The sequence below is a fragment of the Schistocerca cancellata genome, chromosome 3 (assembly GCF_023864275.1).
Source record: "Schistocerca cancellata isolate TAMUIC-IGC-003103 chromosome 3, iqSchCanc2.1, whole genome shotgun sequence".
In the NCBI taxonomy this organism is placed as follows: Eukaryota; Metazoa; Arthropoda; class Insecta; order Orthoptera; family Acrididae; genus Schistocerca; species Schistocerca cancellata.
In genome coordinates, this window is record NC_064628.1 from 433,344,055 (window position 1) to 433,365,445 (window position 21,391).

A 21,391-nucleotide genomic window follows, 5' to 3' on the forward strand; every position below is an offset into this window, starting at 1 on the left:
GGTGTGGTCGCGTTTTTCATGGAGGGTGCTTGCACCCCTTGTTGTTTTGCGTGGCACTATCACAGCACAGGCCTACATTGATGCCTTAAGCACCTTCTTGCTTCCCACTGTTGAAGAGCAATTCGGGGATGGCGACTGCATCTTTCAACCCGATTGAGCACCTATTAATAATGCATGGCCACTCGCGGAGCGGTTACATCACGATAACAGCCCTGTAATGTACTGGTCTGCACAGAGTCCTGACCTGAATCCTATAGAACACATTTGGGATGTTTTAGAACGCCGACTTCGTGCCAGGCCTCACCGACCGACATCAATACCTCTCCTCAATGCAGCACATCGTTAAGAATGGGTAGCCGTTGCCCTTGGTCCCGGCGGAGCTTCGAGTCCTCCCTCGGGCATGGGTGTGTGTGTTTGTCCTTAGGATAATTTAGGTTAAGTAGTGTGTAAGCTTAGGGACTGACAACCTTAGCAGTTAAGTCCCATAACATTTCACACAAACGTTGTACCGTTCGACAAGAAACCTTCCAGCACCTGACTGAACGTATGTCTGCGAGAGTGGAAGCTGTCACCAAGGCTACGGGTGAGCCAACACCATATCGAATGGCAGCATTACTGCTGGAGGGAGCCACGAACTTGTAAATCATTTTCAGCCAGGTGTCCGGATACTTTTGATCGCGTAGTGTAATAGTATTTTCGTATTCTAATTCCGTAAATCAATGATAATATACCTAAATGGGCTGAAATGTATGGCAATCCGAGCTGTGCATAAAGGATTACAACTGTTGGGAAAAGGTTTCGCGATAATTTAATGAATAGGTCCTGCGCTGTATTTTCGTAAAATTATTTGTCTCAGTACTGCACAAACGCTTAATTTCAAAAATACGATAATATGGCGTAGCGAACGAAATTGGAGTGAAAAGAGTGTATTAATGACTTTATATTTCCCATCAACCATCTGCTGATGTTCCCACTTGCATCACTCTATGTGTTTTGCAGTAAGAGAAGAGGAACGCAGTTTACTTATTTCCTCAGCCATAAAATTTGCAAAATGAGTCAGTTTTCTTCTTGTATCAGTGTAACTCGAGGATCATTTATGTGCATAAGGAAAAAAAACTAGATAACATTAAAACAATAAAATTTCTCTACGAATGTTTTAAAACGATACTGCTTTTTAGGAGTATATTGCAGTTCATATAATGCAAATCCTTAGCTAAACCACGAAATATTTCAGTACTAATAATGAATCATCTATCAATGTGAATAAGGAATGAGATGCTGTCATTTCTGTAATTTGTTCAAAATGAGAATATTATATGCCCAGAGCCATGTCCAGTTACAATTAATTTTATCAATTTGAATTTAACTCCACGGGTGCGCAGTTGGTATTCAATAATATAGGTTGGCTCTCCTCAAAATTCGATATAAGTTGTTAAACTCAATAAATGGTGATCTTCCAGCCAAAACTTTACCACTTTTTGGTGTAAATCTGCAGTCATTATATTCGTCTGCCTTACTTTAAGCCGAATTTTCGAGACAGTCGCAAAATCTTAAAATCCTGTGGAGCACGTCAAGCAAAGTCCATATTTCCACAGGCTCTGGCGGGTTCCCCGGCACCGCCCGACTGCCTTGTCATCTTTGCCAATGGCGTTATTGGATGCGGTATGGAGGGGCGTGGTGTCACCACACCATTTTCCCGACCGTTGTCAATTTTCGTGACGTAGAGCCGATACTCTCAGTTAAGTAGCTCCCCAGTTGGCCTCCGGAGGATGAGTACACATCCCATCGAGGAAAAATCCGTGGTAGTACCGGAAATCGAACCCTGGTCCTCCGCATGGCAGTACGCCGCGCTGATTACTCAGCTATGGAGGCAGACCGTCTTTCTTAAGAATGGTTATGAAATCCACAATCCAGTGTTTCACGTATTAAGTACCCCTAATAACTGTAGACATCTCTCTATTCAGGTTTGCGTCTATTGGTTGAACTGTCGTAAAACGCTTAGCCTAGTATACTGCTGTTTTATCTGCGACTGTGTGGGTTAATCACACTAAGAGTTTTTACGTTTTCGGGAAAAGCTCCATTATTTGAAGTGACACGAAAACAATTCCAAACGGGGATTTCCGCGCTTCATAGTTGGAAATTTACAGTACTTGAACAAAGAAGTGATGTGGAACAAACACAACTGAAGCTTAATTTTATTTCTTTCTTCAAATTAAAGCGTAGCATGATCAGGCCACGATGCCAATATGAGATGTACCGAAGCTCATAGGGCAGAACGTGCAGGATTATATGGCCTGTATGGACTCAGTACAAGGTAGGTGCCTTGTAAAGGGTGATTCACCGGGTCCAATCCAGCATCTGCCATAGATTGGGCATGTGTTGTAAGTGTGGAGTTACTGTGTGTAGCATTTCTGGTTACTGTGAAAATTACAAAAACGATTTCATCTTGAAACTTTGTGTGATATGTGTGAATAAACATGAGTAAATAGGCATTGGGAAACGAGGTTAGTTAGAGGCACTGGGTGAACAATTTTTTTAAAAATTTAATCACCGGAACGTTTTGGTGAGTTTGGAGTTTGCAGTGCACTTCTTCGGCCATTTCGGACAGATTCCTGCTCCACCTTTTCTTACTGTATTTTAATACTTCTTGCAAAGCCAGAAGACTGTAGCAAAATGCAGCGGGACCTGTAGACGATCGACGATTGGAAACACCGCGAATAAATATAGTTGGTAAAATCCATTACTGGTCGATTACACTGTTGACAATCACTTTCTGGAAACATGTAGCATTTTTATATTACCTGAGAGTAACCGTTTGGAGCCACTTCAAGTGGCGTGACAGGTATACTAGTATACCTTCTAATAGAAAAACGTGTTAACTTTAATAATACCAAGGAAAACTAATTATTCCACTAAAGAAGTGGTGTACAAAACATACGTCTAAACGATTATTGAGGACTGCTTATCCGTGTCGGGTTCTCATTTGATAGGATTAATACAGCAGATAGAGACGATCCAAGAATTCACCGTATTCCTTGATTACGTCTGAGGAACATTGTGTTTTCACCGGGCGTACTATGCAGTACGACAAAATGACCATTTTGGCTACTGTTAATTCGTTTAGGGGTTACAATATTTAAGAGTCCGTAGAGATATGCACGGTAGGAAACCCCATTAACTGAAACAGCGCGTTTCAATTGGGTAACGCATGGAATCCAATTGTCTCCACGAGTTCGTCGAGTTCCACGGCTATCGGCGACCCGCTGGACATCTGTTTCGCATTTCCGCCGTTTAGGGCGCTGAATGCTGTTAGTTGGTCAGTCTTGCAGTTAAGGTCTCTTATGAATTGTACGACGATGTCAGTCTTCAACGGCCCGTCTGAAGATGTGTGGCATGTGCCGGAATGTAATACCCCGAGTGGCAGAAATCGATGACCCGATGTGTTCGCAATATCGTCGAGTATTACTACCTGAGCCGTGCGTGGCTCTTGTTCCCTCCATCATGCATTTTACATCCTGTTTTTAAGGTACTTCCACCTCACTACGATAATTTAAATTACAACTGTAACTGAGATGCTGCTTTGCCTGGCTGTGAGTGGCGTTAGCAGCGCATGTCGATATATCCCCTGTCGTAGTATCTTTGTTCGACTGCTATTACTTCCTGGTCGTTGTCTGTCGTGAGCGAGTTGGTCGCAGTTCGGATCGCCAGTTCGGGTAGCGAGTTCGGGCTGCCAGTCAGTTGGGACGTGTCTGGAGCGCAGTCCGGACCTGCCAGTCGGGGGGGGGGGGGGTGGCAATGTGGCACTAGGGCACTCGAGTTGGAGCATCAGTGGCGCCTGCGTCGACATGGCTCGCCCGACCATTGCCGCCATGCATCACTTGCGCCGGGCCACGGTCTTGGTGGATCGTCGGTCGGTTGTCGTACCGGACGACGCGTTTTGGCTCGCCGATCGTTCATGAGTCGGCTGTGTGTGTGTGTGTGTGTGTGTGTGTGCATCGATACCTGATTGGTTTTCATGGTTGCTTAGTTACTGTTGGGTATCGTTCTGGTCTTGGTGCAAGTGTTCGTCAGGTTGTGTGTGTAGTTGGCGTGATTTCCTTTGACAAGTTAAAGGTTGTCGGCATACTGGGTCTGAGAGGTCGGTCGTCTGATCGGGCGACGTGTAACTGGTTCTCTGAGCGCTTCTGCTCCCCTTCAATTATCATCTTGTGGAACTTGGGTCGGTCCTTTCCTGGTGCAGGGATGTCGTTTAGCCAGTGGGCATGATTCCTCTGCATGGTTGAGTTAGAGCCAGTATTTCCGCCTTCGTGTGTCTGGAAGTGAGTCGGAGACGCACCAGCAGTGCAGTCGCTACGGAGCAGCAGTCACGGACGGATCAGCAGGCAGTCGGTCGGTTGGTGCGTACCAGGGAGGACATCTCCGTGCGGTGCAGTCGCCTGGGTCCGCTGCCGGGCCCTGCGCAGTGTCGCAGCGTGCGTGGAGCTGTCCGATCGCTACGAGCTTCGTGGTTCACCAGCCCAGGACTTCGAAGTTGAGTGTAGTTTTCACAGCTAATACATACTCCATTGTAGATTATCACGTTTGTAACATTGCCGGTTTGAGTTCTCATGTACTGATTGATGGGAAGCAAGTCGTTGTGTCGGTCGGTCTGTGGCTGTCCCGTGGTTGTGTTCCGACGGATCAAGTATAGTTGGGCTCACCACCTGTTTCACCTAAATGAACGAGGGAAGGCCGACCTCCTTTGAGGCTTTCTGAGTGCCACCGGTGTTTAATTATCTGTTGCCAGCTATTTTAAATTTTAGGCTTATGTTTATTGGTTTGTTTTCTTAAAATTTTGCAAAATTTATGTTTAAATTTATCCTTCGAGCTTAAACACTGCGGCCTTCTGGCTTTAAAGATTATGTTAATATATTTTAAAATTTTGAAATTTAATTGTGGCCCTTAGCCATTTGTGTGGCACCTTGCATATGTTGCTTCTTTAAATTATTTTATTGCTATCTTAATTGGATTTTTATTTTGTTGGTTTTTAAGATTTCTTGTTGTTTAACATGCTGGCCTTCTGCCTATAAAGGACTGTGGCAATATATTCTGAAGTTTTGAAACTTAATTTTGGCCCTCAGCCATTTGTATTGTATCTTTTAATGTTGCCTTTTGGGTTTTAAATTATTTTATTGCTATCTTAACTGAATTTTTGATTTTTTAATAAGATTTCTTGTTGGTTTTCTGCCTTTAAAGGTCTGCTTCCTGGACTCGGGTAGGCGCGCCGGACCAAGATCGAATCCTCCTGGTGGACTAAAGATGGGGGCCGGTGTGCCCGCCAGCCTGGATGTGGGTTTTAGGCGGTTTTTCACATCCCACTAGGTGAATACTGGGCTGGTCCCCACGTTCCACCACAGTTACACGACTCGCAGCCATTTGAAACACGTTCGCACTCTTCCATGGATTACACTAGATGCAGACAGTTGGAGTATACACATTCCGTCCCAAGGTGGGGGAGGGGGGGATACGGGGTGGCGATAGAAAGGGCGTCCGGCCACCTCTTAAAATTAACACGCCACTTCCGGTTAACCATAACAGCAGACCCCATCAATCGGGATAAATGCTTGGAAAGAGATTTAAACGACCTGACTTTGTCAAGCAGGACACTACTAATGCTGGATCCAAACAGTATAGGTTTGTTTTTCCTACTCATGCGCGTTAATTTACACTCCTCTACATTTAGAGCTAGCTGCCATTCATCACAAGAGCTAGAAATTTTGTCTAAGTCATCTTACATCCTCCTACGGTTACTCAACAACGACAGCTTACTGTCCACGACAACATCATTAGCAAACTACTGCAGATTGCTAACCATTCTGTCCACCAAATAATTTATGTGTATAGAGAATAAGAGAGGTCCTGTCACAATTCCCTAGGGCACTCCTAACGATACCCTTGTCTCTGATCAATATTCGCTATCAAGGACAACATACTGAATTCTATAACTTAACGAGTCTTCGAGCAACTCACATATCTCTGAACCTATTCTGCATGCTTGTACCTTCTTTAACAGCCTACTATGGGCACTGAGTTAACCACTTTCCGGAAATCTAGAAATATGGAATCCGCCTGTTTCGCTTCATTCAGAGTTCGCAGTATATCGTGTGAGAAAACGGCAAGATGAGTTTCGCACGAGCTACGCTTTCTAAAACCAAGCTGATTTGTGGACATAAGCTTCTCGGTCTCAAGAAAATTTATTACATTTGAACTGAGAATATGTTCAAGGATTCTGCAGCAAACCTATGTTATGGATATTTGTCCGTAATATGTAAGTGCGATAAATGGAAGCTAAGTAAGGGGCCAATGCCGCAGAGTTCTCTTTTAAAAACCGCACTGGAATTCCATTTGCACCTGGCGACTTATTTACTTTCATCCCCTTCAGCGGTTTTTCTACGCCATGGATGCTTATCACGGTATCGTCCATACGGAAGTCTGTTCAATGGTCAAACGACGTTATGTTTATACGATTCTCCTAACGATTTCTTGAGCGTGAAAATTAAAACTTCAGCTTTCGTTTTGCTATCTTCTTCTACCACACCAGACTGGTTAAAAAGTGTGAATAAGTGATATTTTCACTCTGCAGCGGAGTGTGCGCTGATATGAAACTTCCTGGCAGATTAGAACTGTGTGCCGGACCTATGCATTTGCGGGCAAGTGCTCTACCAACTGTTTTTTCTTTTTTTTTTTGTAACCTCATTTTGTTCGCCCTTCTTCGTTGTATCTGCTCGGGGCGGACGTCGTAAGACATCCGTTTAGTTCGTTGTTGATCGATTAACTCAGGTTTTTTTTTTATTACAGAGGGCAACTAACCCTCTGACCGAACACGCTCAGCTACCGTGCCGGCACCAACTGAGCTACGCAAGCACGACTCACGCCACGTCCTCACAGCTTTACTTCCGCCAGTACCTCGTCTCCTACTTTCCAAACTTCACAGAAGCTCTCCTGCGAATCTTGCGGAACTAGCACTCCTGGAAGAAAGAATACTGCAGAGACATAGCCTGGGGGATGTTTCCAGAATGACATTTTCACTCTGCAGCGGAGAGTGTGCTGATGTGAAACTTCCTGGCAGATTAAAACTGTGTGCCGGACCGAGACTCGAACTCAGTTAAAAAGTGACTCAATGGAAGCGTTAGACCTCCGTAGCGATTTTACAAAGGACCAGAATTATAATCGTGTTATCTGCCAGATCATTTGCTAAGTGTAATGGTGATAGCAGTTGTATGCTTCGGGCACAGATCTTTTCACAGACGCACTAATTTCTATTGACTTTTGGTTGTCGGCATTTGTGCGTTCTAGTTGAAACCAAGAGTGCAACAGCCTTTGCCTCCTCATCAGTTTCCGAATCTCGTTTTTAAATCGTCTTGGGTCTTTCCCGTCCTTAATAGACTTACTAGGCACATTACAATCACTTTCAACTTTGGCAGTAATTCCTCTATGTCCATCTTACTGGAACTAAGTGATGTCAGTCCACTGTCTATGTGAGATGCTAACAACGCTTATCTGCTGTTTCTAGCAGGAATATTCTCCTAGCCTTCTTGACGATTTATTAAATTTTTTAACCATAAGTGCTAAAATGACATCTCGATTTCTAATCTTTGTTTCTGTACTGACGTTGTTGATAATGTTCGGCGTATTTGTAGTTACAAGATCTAAGATATTTACATTGCGTGTGGGATGCTGAACTAGCTGCTCAAGACAGTTTTCAGAAAATGTGTTCAAAAGGACTTCTAATGACTGTCTGCCTGTACTCCCTGCAGTAAATCCATAGACTTCCCAATCTATACTCGGTAGGTCAAAGTCGCCTCCAACTAGTATTGCATGATCTGAGTATTTAACAATATTGACCGTAAACTTTCTTTGAAAGACTGTAGAAATGTCATAGCAGAATCGGGAGGCAGGTAAAAGCATCCAACAGTTTACTTGGTTTCACCTACACCTGTTGCGACCAGATAACTTCTCTGTCACACTCAACCTCGACCTCACTACAGACAACATTTTTGTCAACTGCAATGAACACTCCTCCTTCTGTGACCTCTAATTTGTTTTTCCGATGTACACTGGGTGATAGTTGATGTATTGTTGATGGGCGCAGTTAGGGCTGAAAGGACAAAGAGCAAAGCGTAATTAGTGTCTATATCACTTAGCTTCTGTCCTAATTAATTTATTTTGTAGCCTAAGGACTTGCTGCTGAGGTCAGAGTGCCACATGCTGTTACATGTTACATTGTAATTGGTTGACCGCTGTAGGGCCTGACTGCTGTACCCAATATTCGATATTGTTGTTGTAAAGAGGATATTTCGTATTATTATTCGAGTCATGTTGATATTTATTCTGGCTACAAAGAAGTTTATTGTTATCCACAGTGATTTCAATTTTGTATGTTGGTACACTGAATGTTAAATAAATTGTTACTAAAATTGAGTCCACATGTGCACATGCCCGAAGCCTAAATCCTACTGCACTCGCTCTGTAAGAGCAATATTCTCGATTAGGCAGACAAGCCAGTAAAGTTATTCTGTATTTCTTACTGTTATGGAACTGACAAAGACACAGCAACATTAGAGTTTAACAGATTTGAATCTGCGTAACTTCATGCGTCTGATGTACCACGAATCATAGCACCAGATATAAACACATTCTGAAAATCAAAATGTCTATAAATTCAAAAACATCACAACTTCATGTTAACATGTAAAGTTTTTTGTAACTCTGCTCCCCGCGTCAGGACTATCTAACGTCTAAATGCCTATTGGCATCTGTCTCGGTTTCTTCGGCCGATGTTTGTTTGGTGATTTTTGTGACGTTTTGCCAGAACGAATGGCTGGTATTGTCAATTCTTCACCCTTCTTTGCTGGTGATGAACTGGAATGAAACTTGCGGCCGCAGATCTGATCTGAGATCGGTACCCTAGATCTTAAAACTACTTAAACCTAACTAACCTAAGGACATCACACACATCCATGCCCGAGGCAGGATTCGAACCTGCGACCGTAGCGGACGCGCGGTTCCAGACTGAAGCGTCTAAAACCGCTCGGCCACACCGGCCGGCCAAGAGACAGAAGTCAACAATCAGTTTGTCAACAAATGGACACGAAAGCCTTAAGGTTTTGTACTATCTAATGTGCTCTTTTACTGAAGTAATGAAAGTAACGCTTTCTTAAAAAATGTTAAAAATAAACACACGTTATAAAATCCTGCTTATAAAAATAGGCTGCAATTGTCGCCCCTCAGAAGTAATTGCACTGTGTTGCAAACGCATCTTCCTAAGATACCCACATGTGCATCCTTTGGCATATAGCCGTCTCATTCACACAGGTGCTCGGAATGGCGCAGTGGTGGGGGAAGCTGGAGCGCTGAGTAGAGCTGGCGGCGAAATCTTGAGCAGGCTTGTGCTGTACCCTGTGAAAGTCCGGTGGAATGGTTTGGGTTTGGTGAATTCCTAGAGGACGTTACCTGTCATCATGTCAATAGTGAAATACGGGGGAAGTGATGTTATGGTAGGAGTAATGCTTTCCGTGTTTATGGTGTGCTCCCCTTATTGTGATTAAGAAAACGCTAAATGCAGATACTAGAGGATCATTTAGGAGTCGATGACTGCATTACTCTGTCATAAATCATCATCTTTGACGTTTGTGAACAATAACAGTTCTGAAATTGACTGGTCTGCTCATAGCCCCGAACTGAATCCAATGGAACATCTTTTGTAAACCCTCGTCGCCAGTTCTGTAAAGGTTTCGTCGCTACTGCTGTGGAGTCCGAGTTGCCACTGTTGTTACGGTAGGCGAGTTTCTGAGTTCGTGAAACGGCTTCTGATGTAGTACATCGTTAATACAGTTCCTCCCTGCCTCTATTGCACAGCTATGTCCCACGGTCAGGTAACAAGATAGTAAAACTAAGGTTCTACAATACTCCAACAAATTAGTAACAAAGTCACACAAATGAGCTAAACAGGTTTATTTATCTTTGTGACTAGTTGATTAATGAAGTCTGTAACACTGCTTGTAATATAACACAGAAAACGTCCTCAATGGCTAAGTGAAAATAATCGTAGGTAAACTCGCTGTGCAAGCAAATGCAATTTACAACAACTGTCTGTTCACCTCTAACAGTTTACTAAACGACGTTCCCTGTCTACGTCAGCCCTTGACGATGGTCTATGACCAAGTGGGAGAAAGTTGCTCTTCTATCTTCCGAGTAGGCTTCTGTCCGTTTTCATCTGGTCATTGGTGGATAGTATTGCAATTGGCCGAGCGGAAGTGGATATCTTCATCTTCAGCGCCGCCCATGGCTCTGGTGGAACCCGAGTGGCGAGTCTACATGGCACTGGCGCCAGTTCGCATCTTTGCGCCTGTATTGCTTTTGTCCTGACTGTGTCTTGTTCTGGCGACACATCAACAACTTTGTGATAAGTTAGAACGACGGCTTAGTTCCAGACCCTAGCGTCGAACATCACTATGTTCTCTGAAGATGAATGGCAATGAATGGGTTGCAATTCCTTCACATCATTCAGACACCTTACTGAAAGGGTCTTCAGCAGAGTTCAAGCCACCATAAATGCAAAGGGAGAACACATCCTAACACTAATAAGTATACGGATACTTTTGACCGTATCGTGTTGATGCAGATGTACACTCCTGGAAATGGAAAAAAGAACACATTGACACCGGTGTGTCAGACCCACCATACTTGCTCCGGACACTGCGAGAGGGCTGTACAAGCAATGATCACACGCACGGCACAGCGGACACACCAGGAACCGCGGTGTTGGCCGTCGAATGGCGCTAGCTGCGCAGCATTTGTGCACCGCCGCCGTCAGTGTCAGCCAGTTTGCCGTGGCATACGGAGCTCCATCGCAGTGTTTAACACTGGTAGCATGCCGCGACAGCGTGGACGTGAACCGTATGTGCAGTTGACGGACTTTGAGCGAGGGCGTATAGTGGGCATGCGGGAGGTCGGGTGGACGTACCGCCGAATTGCTCAACACGTGGGGCGTGAGGTCTCCACAGTACATTGATGTTGTTGCCAGTGGTCGGCGGAAGGTGCACGTGCCCATCGACCTGGGACCGGACCGCAGCGACGCACGGATGCACGCCAAGACCGTAGGATCCTACGCAGTGCCGTAGGGGACCGCACCGCCACTTCCCAGCAAATTAGGGACACTGTTGCTCCTGGGGTGTCGGCGAGGACCATTCGCAACCGTCTCCATGAAGCTGGGCTACGGTCCCGCACACCGTTAGACCGTCTTCCGCTCACGCCCCAACATCGTGCAGCCCGCCTCCAGTGGTGTCGCGACAGGCGTGAATGGAGGGACGAATGGAGACGTATCGTCTTCAGCGATGAGAGTCGCTTCTGCCTTGGTGCCAATGATGGTCGTATGCGTGTTTGGCGCCGTGCAGGTGAGCGCCAAAATCAGGACTGCATACGACCGAGGCACACAGGGCCAACACCCGGCATCATGGTGTGGGGAGCGATCTCCTACACTGGCCGTACACCACTGGTGATCGTCGAGGGGACACTGAATAGTGCACGGTACATCCAAACCGTCATCGAACCCATCGTTCTACCATTCCTAGACCGGCAAGGGAACTTGCTGTTCCAACAGGACAATGCACGTCCGCATGTATCCCGTGCCACCCAACGTGCTCTAGAAGGTGTAAGTCAACTACCCTGGCCAGCAAGATCTCCGGATCTGTCCCCCATTGAGCATGTTTGGGACTGGATGAAGCGTCGTCTCACGCGGTCTGCACGTCCAGCACGAACGCTGGTCCGACTGAGGCGCCAGGTGGAAATGGCATGGCAAGCCGTTCCACAGGACTACATCCAGCATCTCTACGATCGTCTCCATGGGAGAATAGCAGCCTGCATTGCTGCGAAAGGTGGATATACACTGTACTAGTGCCGACATTGTGCATGCTCTGTTGCCTGTGTCTATGTGCCTGTGGTTCTGTCAGTGTGATCATGTGATGTATCTGACCCCAGGAATGTGTCAATAAAGTTTCCCCTTCCTGGGACAATGAATTCACGGTGTTCTTATTTCAATTTCCAGGAGTGTATTTAGAGTACTGATACACAGTGAGCGTCATTCTTCACGCGATTTATCTACTAAGGAAATACAAAGGGAAGGTACCAAGCTGGTTCCATTTTCATCCACCGCCGTTTGCGGGGTATACATATAGAGCTGAAGAAATGTGCAGAAGTTATACGGACCAGCTGTGGTGGAAAGAGCATCTGGAGCGTGGTTTCCTCACTTATGCTTACTGCCGGCTATCTCGCACGAAGGGCTCGCCAGGTTTTAAGACGCAGCACAAGTAAAGCGCTGATGGCTGTGTACGGCGAGGTAGCAAGCGTGACGGGCCCCGAGTGCTTTCAGGTGTCGGCAGACGGAGCGCTTCCGGCGTCCCAGGGGGAGGGGAGGGAGGGGGTTGCTGCTAATCGCCCCTCTGGTGCTCACACCTCCCCTCCAATCAGTACAGCACCAGCAGAGTGCCATTAATTCACCCACTGTGATGTAGCAAAGAAGACGACAAGAACCGAAACGGCAAGAACTCCAGATGAACTGTAACATTTGCTGAATAGCCGACCCTTTTTTCGTATTTAATGAACGATGTTCCGGGATTAGGCTCGACCAGTAAGTACACTGTTCGAATCTTGGAAGCAGAATATTATTACTTGCCACTGTCATATTCTCCCCAGCTAGCAGTCATGAGACATTAATAAAGTAAGTTTTACGTTACTTGCCGGCTGCAGTTCTCTTAATTTACTTTTAACTCTGTGCTGTACGGTTCTTATATTTCACAACACACCTATGTTTTCTGCTCAATACTTTTCAATCTTTCATTTTCTTTTCGCCAATTGGTGGCTACTGCATGTTATATGAGCCTTTTCTTGTCACAGTTTGTATGTACTACATTTTACGAGGTTTGGATCGTTGCTCTTGCACGTTACTGGTCTGCATTTGGACTTAATTTACAATGCTGTTCCTATGTGCAGACTATATACGCACTGTAGTTTTGACTCATATTTGACTGGGCACGGTTTGCGCACTCATGTCACATGACTTTTTCGGGGCTGTAAACTATAATTATCGAGTTTCGTGTGTAGCTCATACGAAGAGATGATACGTGGGACATCAGTGGTGACTATGTCCACTGACAGTTATTTTTCCTTTTCATTTTATGTTACTACAAGCCAGTTTGTGTGCTACCAAATGGTGAGCGGATTGTGTGGATGCAGCTTGCCCGCAAAATAATCTTTTTTTCTGCTTTGGATTATTAAGGAGATGCAACTCACAGACGAAAGAAGTGGTTTACAAAACATTTATTCGACTGATTCCTGAATATTGCTCTTCAGTGTGGGACACTTCTCAGGTTGGATTAATACTGCAGTGAGAGAGTGTGTCAGAGAGAGAGAGAGAGATTAACAAGAGAGGGAGAGGAAGAGGGGGAGAGAGAGAGGGGGGGAGGAGAAGAAGAAGAAGATGATGATGATGAAGAAGAAGTTCAGAGAGATCCTCGAGGAACTCCTGACATAGACGCTCGAAGATAAGCGCGGAGTGTCACAGAGAGGTCTAATGCTGAAATTTCCAAAGCTTACTTTACTGGAGGACACGCGAATCTTACTCTGATGAACGTAAATATAACGGTCACATTGTTAAGAGCGCGTTGGTGCTTAAAAACGCAATACAGCAGCAATCCTATGTGGCATACTTTCGACAAGTCCTTGCTAGGAAGATAGCATCACCACCGGTGGTAGACATCAGCATGAAGGGATGCACATGGTTCACAATAATGTTCATGCAGTCTACAACTGTCATATTTTATCAATTGAAGAAAAAGTCTGAAAACGAGTCTGAGCATATTTTGCCTACTTTATTATGAAGGTCCGTATTGATCACACAATCTTTAACGCTTCACTATTAACAGGAGTCGATTTAGAAGAGATAGGGGACTGAGTATTAGAATCAGAATATAAGAGAGCTTTGGAGGACTTAAGATCAAATGAGGCAGAAGGGATAGATAATTTTCCATTAGAATTTCTAAAATCATTGTGGGAAGTGGCAACAAAACGGCTGTTCACGGCCGGCTGCGGTGGCCGTGCGGTTCTAGGCGTTTCAGTCCTGAACCGCGAGACTGCTCCGGTCGCAGGTTCGAATCTTGCCTCGGGCATGGATGTGTGTGATGTCCTTAGGTTAGTTAGGTTTAAGTAATTCTAAGTTATAGGGGACTGATGACCTCAGATGCTAAGTCCCATTGTGCTTAGAGCGATTTGAACCATTTTTTTTGACTATTCACGTTGGTGTGTAGAATGTATGAGTCTGACGACATACCATCTCACTTTCGGAAAAATATCATCCACATTATTCTGAACACTACAAGCGCCAATAAAAGCGAGAACTATCGCACAATCAGCTTAACAGCTCATGCCTCCAAGCTGCTGACAACGATAACATACAGAAGGATGCAAAAAAAAAAAAAAATAGCATGTGTTAGATGACGGTCAGTTTGGCTTTAGGAAAGGTAAAGGCACGAGAGAGGCAATTCTGACGTTGTGCTTAATAATGGAAGCAAGACTAAGGAAAAATCAAGACACGTTCATAGGATATGTCGACCTGGAAAAAGCGTTGGACAATGTAAAATGGTGCAAGATGTTCGAAATTCTGAAAAAAGTAGGGGTACGCTATAGGAAGCGGCGGGTCATATACAATACGTGCTGGAGCCAAGAGGGAATAATAAGTGTGAACGACCAAGAAGGAAGTGCTCGGATCAAAAAGGGTGTAAGACAGGGATGTAGTATTTCGCGCCTACTGTTCAATCTGTACATCGAAGAAGCAATGATGGAATAAAAGAAAGGTTCAGGAATGGAATTAAAATCCATTGTGAAAGGATGTCAACGATACGATTCGCTGATGACATTGCTCTCCTGAGTGAAAACGAGGAAGAATTATATTATCTTCTGAATGAAATGAACAGTCTAATGGGTACAGAACATGGATTGAGAGTAAACTGAAGAAAGACGAAAGTAATCAGATGTGACACAAATGAGAACAGCGAGGAACTTAACATCAGGGTTGATGGTCACAAAGTAGATGGAGCTAAGGAATTCTGCTACCTAGGCAACAAAATAACCAATGACGGATGGAGCATAGAGGACATCAGAAGCAGAATAACACTGGCAAGAAGGGGATTCCTGGCCAATAGAAGTCTACAAGTATCAAAAATAGGCCTTAATTTGAGGAAGAATTTTCTGAGAATGTACGTTTGGAGCACACAACAGTATGGCATTGAAGCATAGACTTGGGATAACCGGTACAAAAGAGAATCGAAGCATTTGAGATGTGGTGCTGCTACAGACGAATGTTGAAAATTAGATGGATTTATAAGGTGAGGAATGAGTAGGTTCTCAGCAGTATCGGAGAGGAAAGGAATGTTTGGAAAACACTGATAAGAAGAAGGGACAGGACGATAGGACATCTGTTAAGAAATCAGAGGTGACTCTAGGGTATTAGATGGAGCTGTAGAGGGAAAAATCTGTAGAGGCAGACATAGATTGAATACTTCCAGCAAACAGTTGGGGACGTAGGTTGCAAGTTCTACTCTGAGATGAAGAGGTTGGCACAGGAAAGGAAATCGTGGTCTGCCGCATCAAACCAGTCAGAAGACTGATGAGAAAAAAATAAAATAAAATAGCGGTTTCTGCTTCTGCCATCTCACACATCAGGAAATATTCTGATGTAAGTATCCACGTCTAATTATACATGTAGGTACACAGTAAGTGCTCAATTGTCGTAGTACATTTGACTACTACCACACGTCCCACAGAAACCCAGGTGAAAGCCCCTGCATATCTTACGACTGCCTCCACCGTCCTGCGTGCATGGCGTGGCGCATGTTTTGAGCAGCTGTTAACATGGATGATGACGTATCTGGAAACGACCATCGACCTAGTTCAACTATATTCATGGTTCATCTGACCACGCGACATGTCTCCATTGACACACAGTCCAATATTGATGATCCAGCGCTAGTTACAGTCTAATTGACAATACCGTCGGGACAACACAGGAACACTGAAGGGTCGTCTGGTGTGGAGCGATATGCTCAACAAAAAACGCTCAATGGTGTGCTGTGAAACATTGTACTCTGTCGCCAGATCTGCCACGGATCGTTACCTATCAAGTTACTTGATGATTCGTGGACCTCCATCAGGTTTTCGCCTACTTGTGTCTTCACAATACAAATGTTCAAATGTGTGTGAAATCTTATGGGATTCAGCTGCTAAGGTCGTCAGTCGCTAGGCTTACACACTAATTAACCTAAATTATCCTAAGGACAAACATACACACTCGTGCCCGAGGGAGGACTCGAACCTCCGCCAGGACCATCCGGCTTCACTATTCTCGAACTGATTTCCACACTCGCATATGACAACAGCAGGAAAGCAGCTGCCCTGCCTCGCCGTTTCTGAGAAGATCATTTCAGGTGAAGCGGCATCTCAATCCGTTCCTCCTCAGAGTCGCTTATGGGAACAGATTTCCTCATGCGCAGTCTACGTCGTCGGTATAAAGCAGGAGCGACCAGGAATGCAGCTCAATAGCCGTGCCCCGGCATGAGTGTCACAGCTCACATCCTGGCAGCACATTCCACCATTCCTCATTCCACCCCCGCCCCGCCCCCTCCCCCGGCGCCAATCTGCCTCAGTGTGAGGACACGGAAGAAGGGGAGTGCGGTGCATTTAAATGGCAATGCAGTCGGACTGAATGGTGAATGGGACTTGGTTTTATATTTCACATTTCTGAACAACCACAAAAAAAGAACACGTTTTCAATCATATTTAATTATTTTTGGCGCTCTGAATACATAACTCTTACCTACCACGAAGTATCGGTATACGGACAGATATAGACAATATCACGGATTTTTGCACTCAGGTTGCCACTTAATTCTGACTTATTTAGTTTCATAATCGAGAAAAGATCTTTCATACACATATGTTGGTGGAAATACTTACATAGGCTTTTCTGTAACCTCATTATGACAACGTGAAAACTCAGCCTGAGGAAAACAACGCAGTCTCCTGGTCAATTTTAATGTAAACGGACTGAGATGCGTCTGTACAGGTGCGGAGCACCTTCAACTGAAAAGATTTCGAAAACAGCACGAAAACAGTCGTAAGACTGACAGGGTCCTCAAAACGTTTAACGGCACAATTAATTCTTTAAACCTCGTTTTTTCTTTAATTCAGTGAGCTTAGGGAAGTGAAGTGTGCCTTTTGTGAGGATTTCCTTCTACAATGCGATTTTCTTTTTAAATGCATCACTATCAAATGAGAAATAAGTTGTTTCCATCCTTGCAATGTCTTAATGTTGGCTGTGTGCAGTCAAGTTCACTCAAAAGGTGATGTTCTCAGTCCATTCCGGATGTTCTAATTTTCGTTCCTGCACTCCTTATTCCTTCATTAGTTCGAAATTGGGGATTTTAAATCGAAAAGTCGTTCCAGACACTTGAGAAATTTTGCTGTTCGCACCACCAGTTTCTTCACGTGATCCATGCTGCGAGTTTAATGCAAAGCACTTCTTGATGTACAAAACAATGAATCCTATCCTTTGTAATTTTTTGCTCTTTCACTGTCAACTAAATCTTTAAATTCTTTCTCCTTGGTATTGTAGTGTTTCACAGAAAATTTGTAGGATCTGTCGATTACGCGACTGTATTATAGATATTGCGACTTCTCATTCCTTTGTTCTATCATTCCCACTCAGTTTTAAAGGCTTGTAATGCAATGTCGCTAGACTGCCTCTTTTTGAGCTAACAGTTACTGGACCTGAGAAAGTCCTTCACACCACAAACTAACAGTGAAGTGTAAACAGCACTGATACCACGATTCTGCCGCAACGAGGAGAGTTGTGCGGACCGAAAAATGTAACACCGCAATATTAAATGAAATGTCGAGCTGTACCGAGTATTGCCGAGGAGCTCCGAGCAAAGCCGGAACAGACGGAGCCTCAGCCCACACGCGCCCTGCACATGGTGCTCGCGTGAGGTTTAGTACGCCGCTGCCGATCCTGATATAAAGATTTCCCATTCGCTTTTGCTCCGCTTATATTGTTTCCTTATCGTGTCATGTGTCCGCAACTGCACTAGTCGGCATTTTCTCGTGGTGGGTGGTGGTCATGATGTTTTGGCTCATTTGCTTCCTGCTACATATGTGAAACAACAAAAACGACAACATTTGTGATACTGGGTCTCATATGGACGTTTGTAGATGATGATGATGATGATGATGATGTTTGGTTTGTGGGACGCTTAACGGCGTGGTCATCAGCGCCCGTACACGTTCCCAATCTGAACATAGTCCAATGTCGCCACTTGCATGAATGATGATGGAATGATGAGGACAACACAAACACCCAGTCCCCGGGCAGAGAAAATCCCCAACCCGGCCCGGAATCGAACCAGGTAGTTTGTAGATAAACCATTCCTGAGAGGAACACAACAGGGAAAAGGAGGGGAAGGAGAACGCGCTACCGTAACAGCTCGCCGACACACACGATAAAATTTAGACACAAGTGTAGAACAGAGTGCTGTTGTGAGTGATATTTTTTCGTGCTTCGAGCTTTCAATGTCGATGTTCTAACACATTTGTATATCTCTGTGGCCTGCGATGTACTGTGAACAGAGGTACACAACTCCCCACCGACAAATTTTTGGATGTTTTTCAGGGATATTTTACAAGTTATTTTGGGGCAAGGTATTCGCAATCTAGGGTGGCTCATTACAAATAATGTACTCATGCTTTGTTCACATTGTTACACCAAGTACCTTTGTTTCTGTCAAAATACCTTCACAGCTGTGAAAAACCTATAATATGCAATCACCGAAACGTGTAACACTCGTAACAGCATAATGGGGCCTAAGTGGGAGATGCAAAACCGCTGTCAAGTGGTTGCTGTCTCTGTGGAAACTGCTCGCAATAGCGTCTTTGTGGCAGTATTCCATTGCGTTCAGTGAACATGAGGTGCATATCGGCGGACTCGTCATTAATAATCGTACCGATACTATCGTATATCATTGTTAAATTACAAATAACAATACCGGAAAAACAAACGTGAAACAGAACCTCGCAGTACTGAATGCAAGCTTGCGGACGGAGAGTATAGTGGGCATTGCTATTGTCAACATCAAATGTCGTAAGTGGATCGAATAAGTTCGTTTCCAAATAAGACATACAATAAATTATTTGTTTTTGTGTACTGTATTTTCAGCCATTTACGTTTAGGCTATTAAGAGCTACGTTTATATAACAGTTTTATGATCACTTTTACAACAGCGTACGAATTTTTGCTCTGTGACTGTAAAATGCGATTTGTTAATGTTGTTACGAAGGCATGTCGTAGAAATAAAATTTAAAGTGTAATAAGGAAAAGGAGTTTCAGTCACTACTGTACATTTCATACCTGATTGTTAAAAGATATTTTGCACCACTGTAGCCCCTATACAATGTTGCCCGAATCTTGATAAACAGCATTTGCTTATTTTCTACCTCCTGTCTTTAATATTGCATAAAAGTGATATTGCACTTAGTCTGCAGATTACGCACTTTTGGTATTTTGAGTTATTTATGGTCACCATTGTAGTAGGTGGTTCAAAATGAATCTGACTAGGATTACAGGTTGAGCAACAGGAGAGACAGACTGCACCCTTGGCTTACACGCTTATTAATCCGAGCAGTTATCTCTCGGTCTTACGTTCTTAGTGTTCCTCCTTAGTTCTTGTATCCACTGGGTATTGCCCGTCCTTGGCTACAACTTATTTCTAATGTTCGCAGACTTTGAACCATATTAAACAACTTTACGTTGTCTAAAGCTTTTTCGGGGCCAATAAGTGTCAGTATCTTGATGTTACAAGGTAACTTACGTTAAGTGTTGTATTTACCAGATACGCCTGGCGTTAAACACAATGAGACAACATGAAGAGAAGGCCTTTTAACCGACAGTATTTGATGTTTCGAGAGGGTTAGCCTGCATGCAGCAACTAAACAGCCTTATCACGGAACCAGATATCATTAGGCAACACCTGCAGCAGAGAAGTGGCAAAGCAGAATAGTAAAAATTTACAATTTGAATGTCTTATGGAGGATGCAAAAAGTAAGCACACCATGCTGCACCATCTCTTAGAGGCAAACGTAGCCTACGCGGAGAAAACGGCAAGTGTCATAACCCTATTTCCCAGAAATTTCACCTAGTGGAAGAGGGGTCAAAACAGGCGAAAGTGTGTCTGTTTACCTGTGGGTACTCGACTGTTTCTCTGAGAATAACGGTCCAGTTTTTCTACGTATTTTATATACCCTTAAGCGCAACCGAAAAAACACACCAGTTAGCCATCTCACTTTCACGTCCTGTGTTCGAAACCCAATTATTATTTTTATTTTTTATTTCCATTTATCCTCCAATGTCCGCAGAAGATTAACTCACGAATGATTCTTATCAAATTAGGAAATAAAAGGATTTTATATTCATTGTAAAATTACAACTGGGCTTCATATTAAGCGTTATACATTTATTATATAATGTATGTGTGTACGGTATTTGCAGGGGTTGCCATGATTTTAATTCTCATATTCTTACATTTCATTCTTATATCAATTCTTATGTTCATCCTTCAGGAAGCTTTGGCTCTGAGCACTATGGGACTTAACTGCTGAGGTCATCAGTCCCCTAGAACTTAGAACTACTTAAACCTAACTAACCTAAGGACATCACACACATCCATGCCCGAGGCAGGATTCGAACCTGCGACCGCAGCGGTCGCGCGGTTCCAGACTGTAGCGCCTAGAACCGCTCGGCCACAACGGCCGGCCAGGAAGCTTTGATGCATTCCCCTGGAGGATACCGACCTTGGAAGCTTCCGAAATATGGAAATTCCAAAAACCACGAGCATCGTGCGAAGGCAGGCTTCCCACACTGACATGTTTGGTGTGAATCACACTTGGGAAATAAACGTCGTTAACGTTACTGATGGTTTCATGCACTGGCATTAATTTCGCGGCGAACCACACGAAACGGATCACTTACCGAAAACTGGCGCTCGTAACTGATCATGAATCAAGATACACTACAAGAATTTCACCTGAAACAACTTCGAATGACTTTCTCATTCATTTAATTTGTTTAAAAATGCATTCACCAGACATACAATTAATAGAGGAATAAGAGCATCGTCGTTCTATTATACATCCGAAAACAATCGTATAGTAATCTACGGACGTGAGTAGATAAATGAAAAACTAAAATAAAAATAATAATCGGGTTTTGAACACGGGGCGCTGAAGTGCGACGCCGCAATGCTAGGCACTG

At 44.1% G+C, this 21,391-nt stretch overlaps 1 protein-coding gene across 1 annotated transcript in view; it reads right to left on the reverse strand.

The window, feature by feature from the left end:
* The window catches only part of LOC126176738 (5-hydroxytryptamine receptor-like), a 720,373-nt gene that overhangs the window by 194,969 nt on the left and 504,013 nt on the right, over nucleotides 1–21,391 (reverse strand). The gene's annotated exons all lie outside the window — the stretch shown is intronic.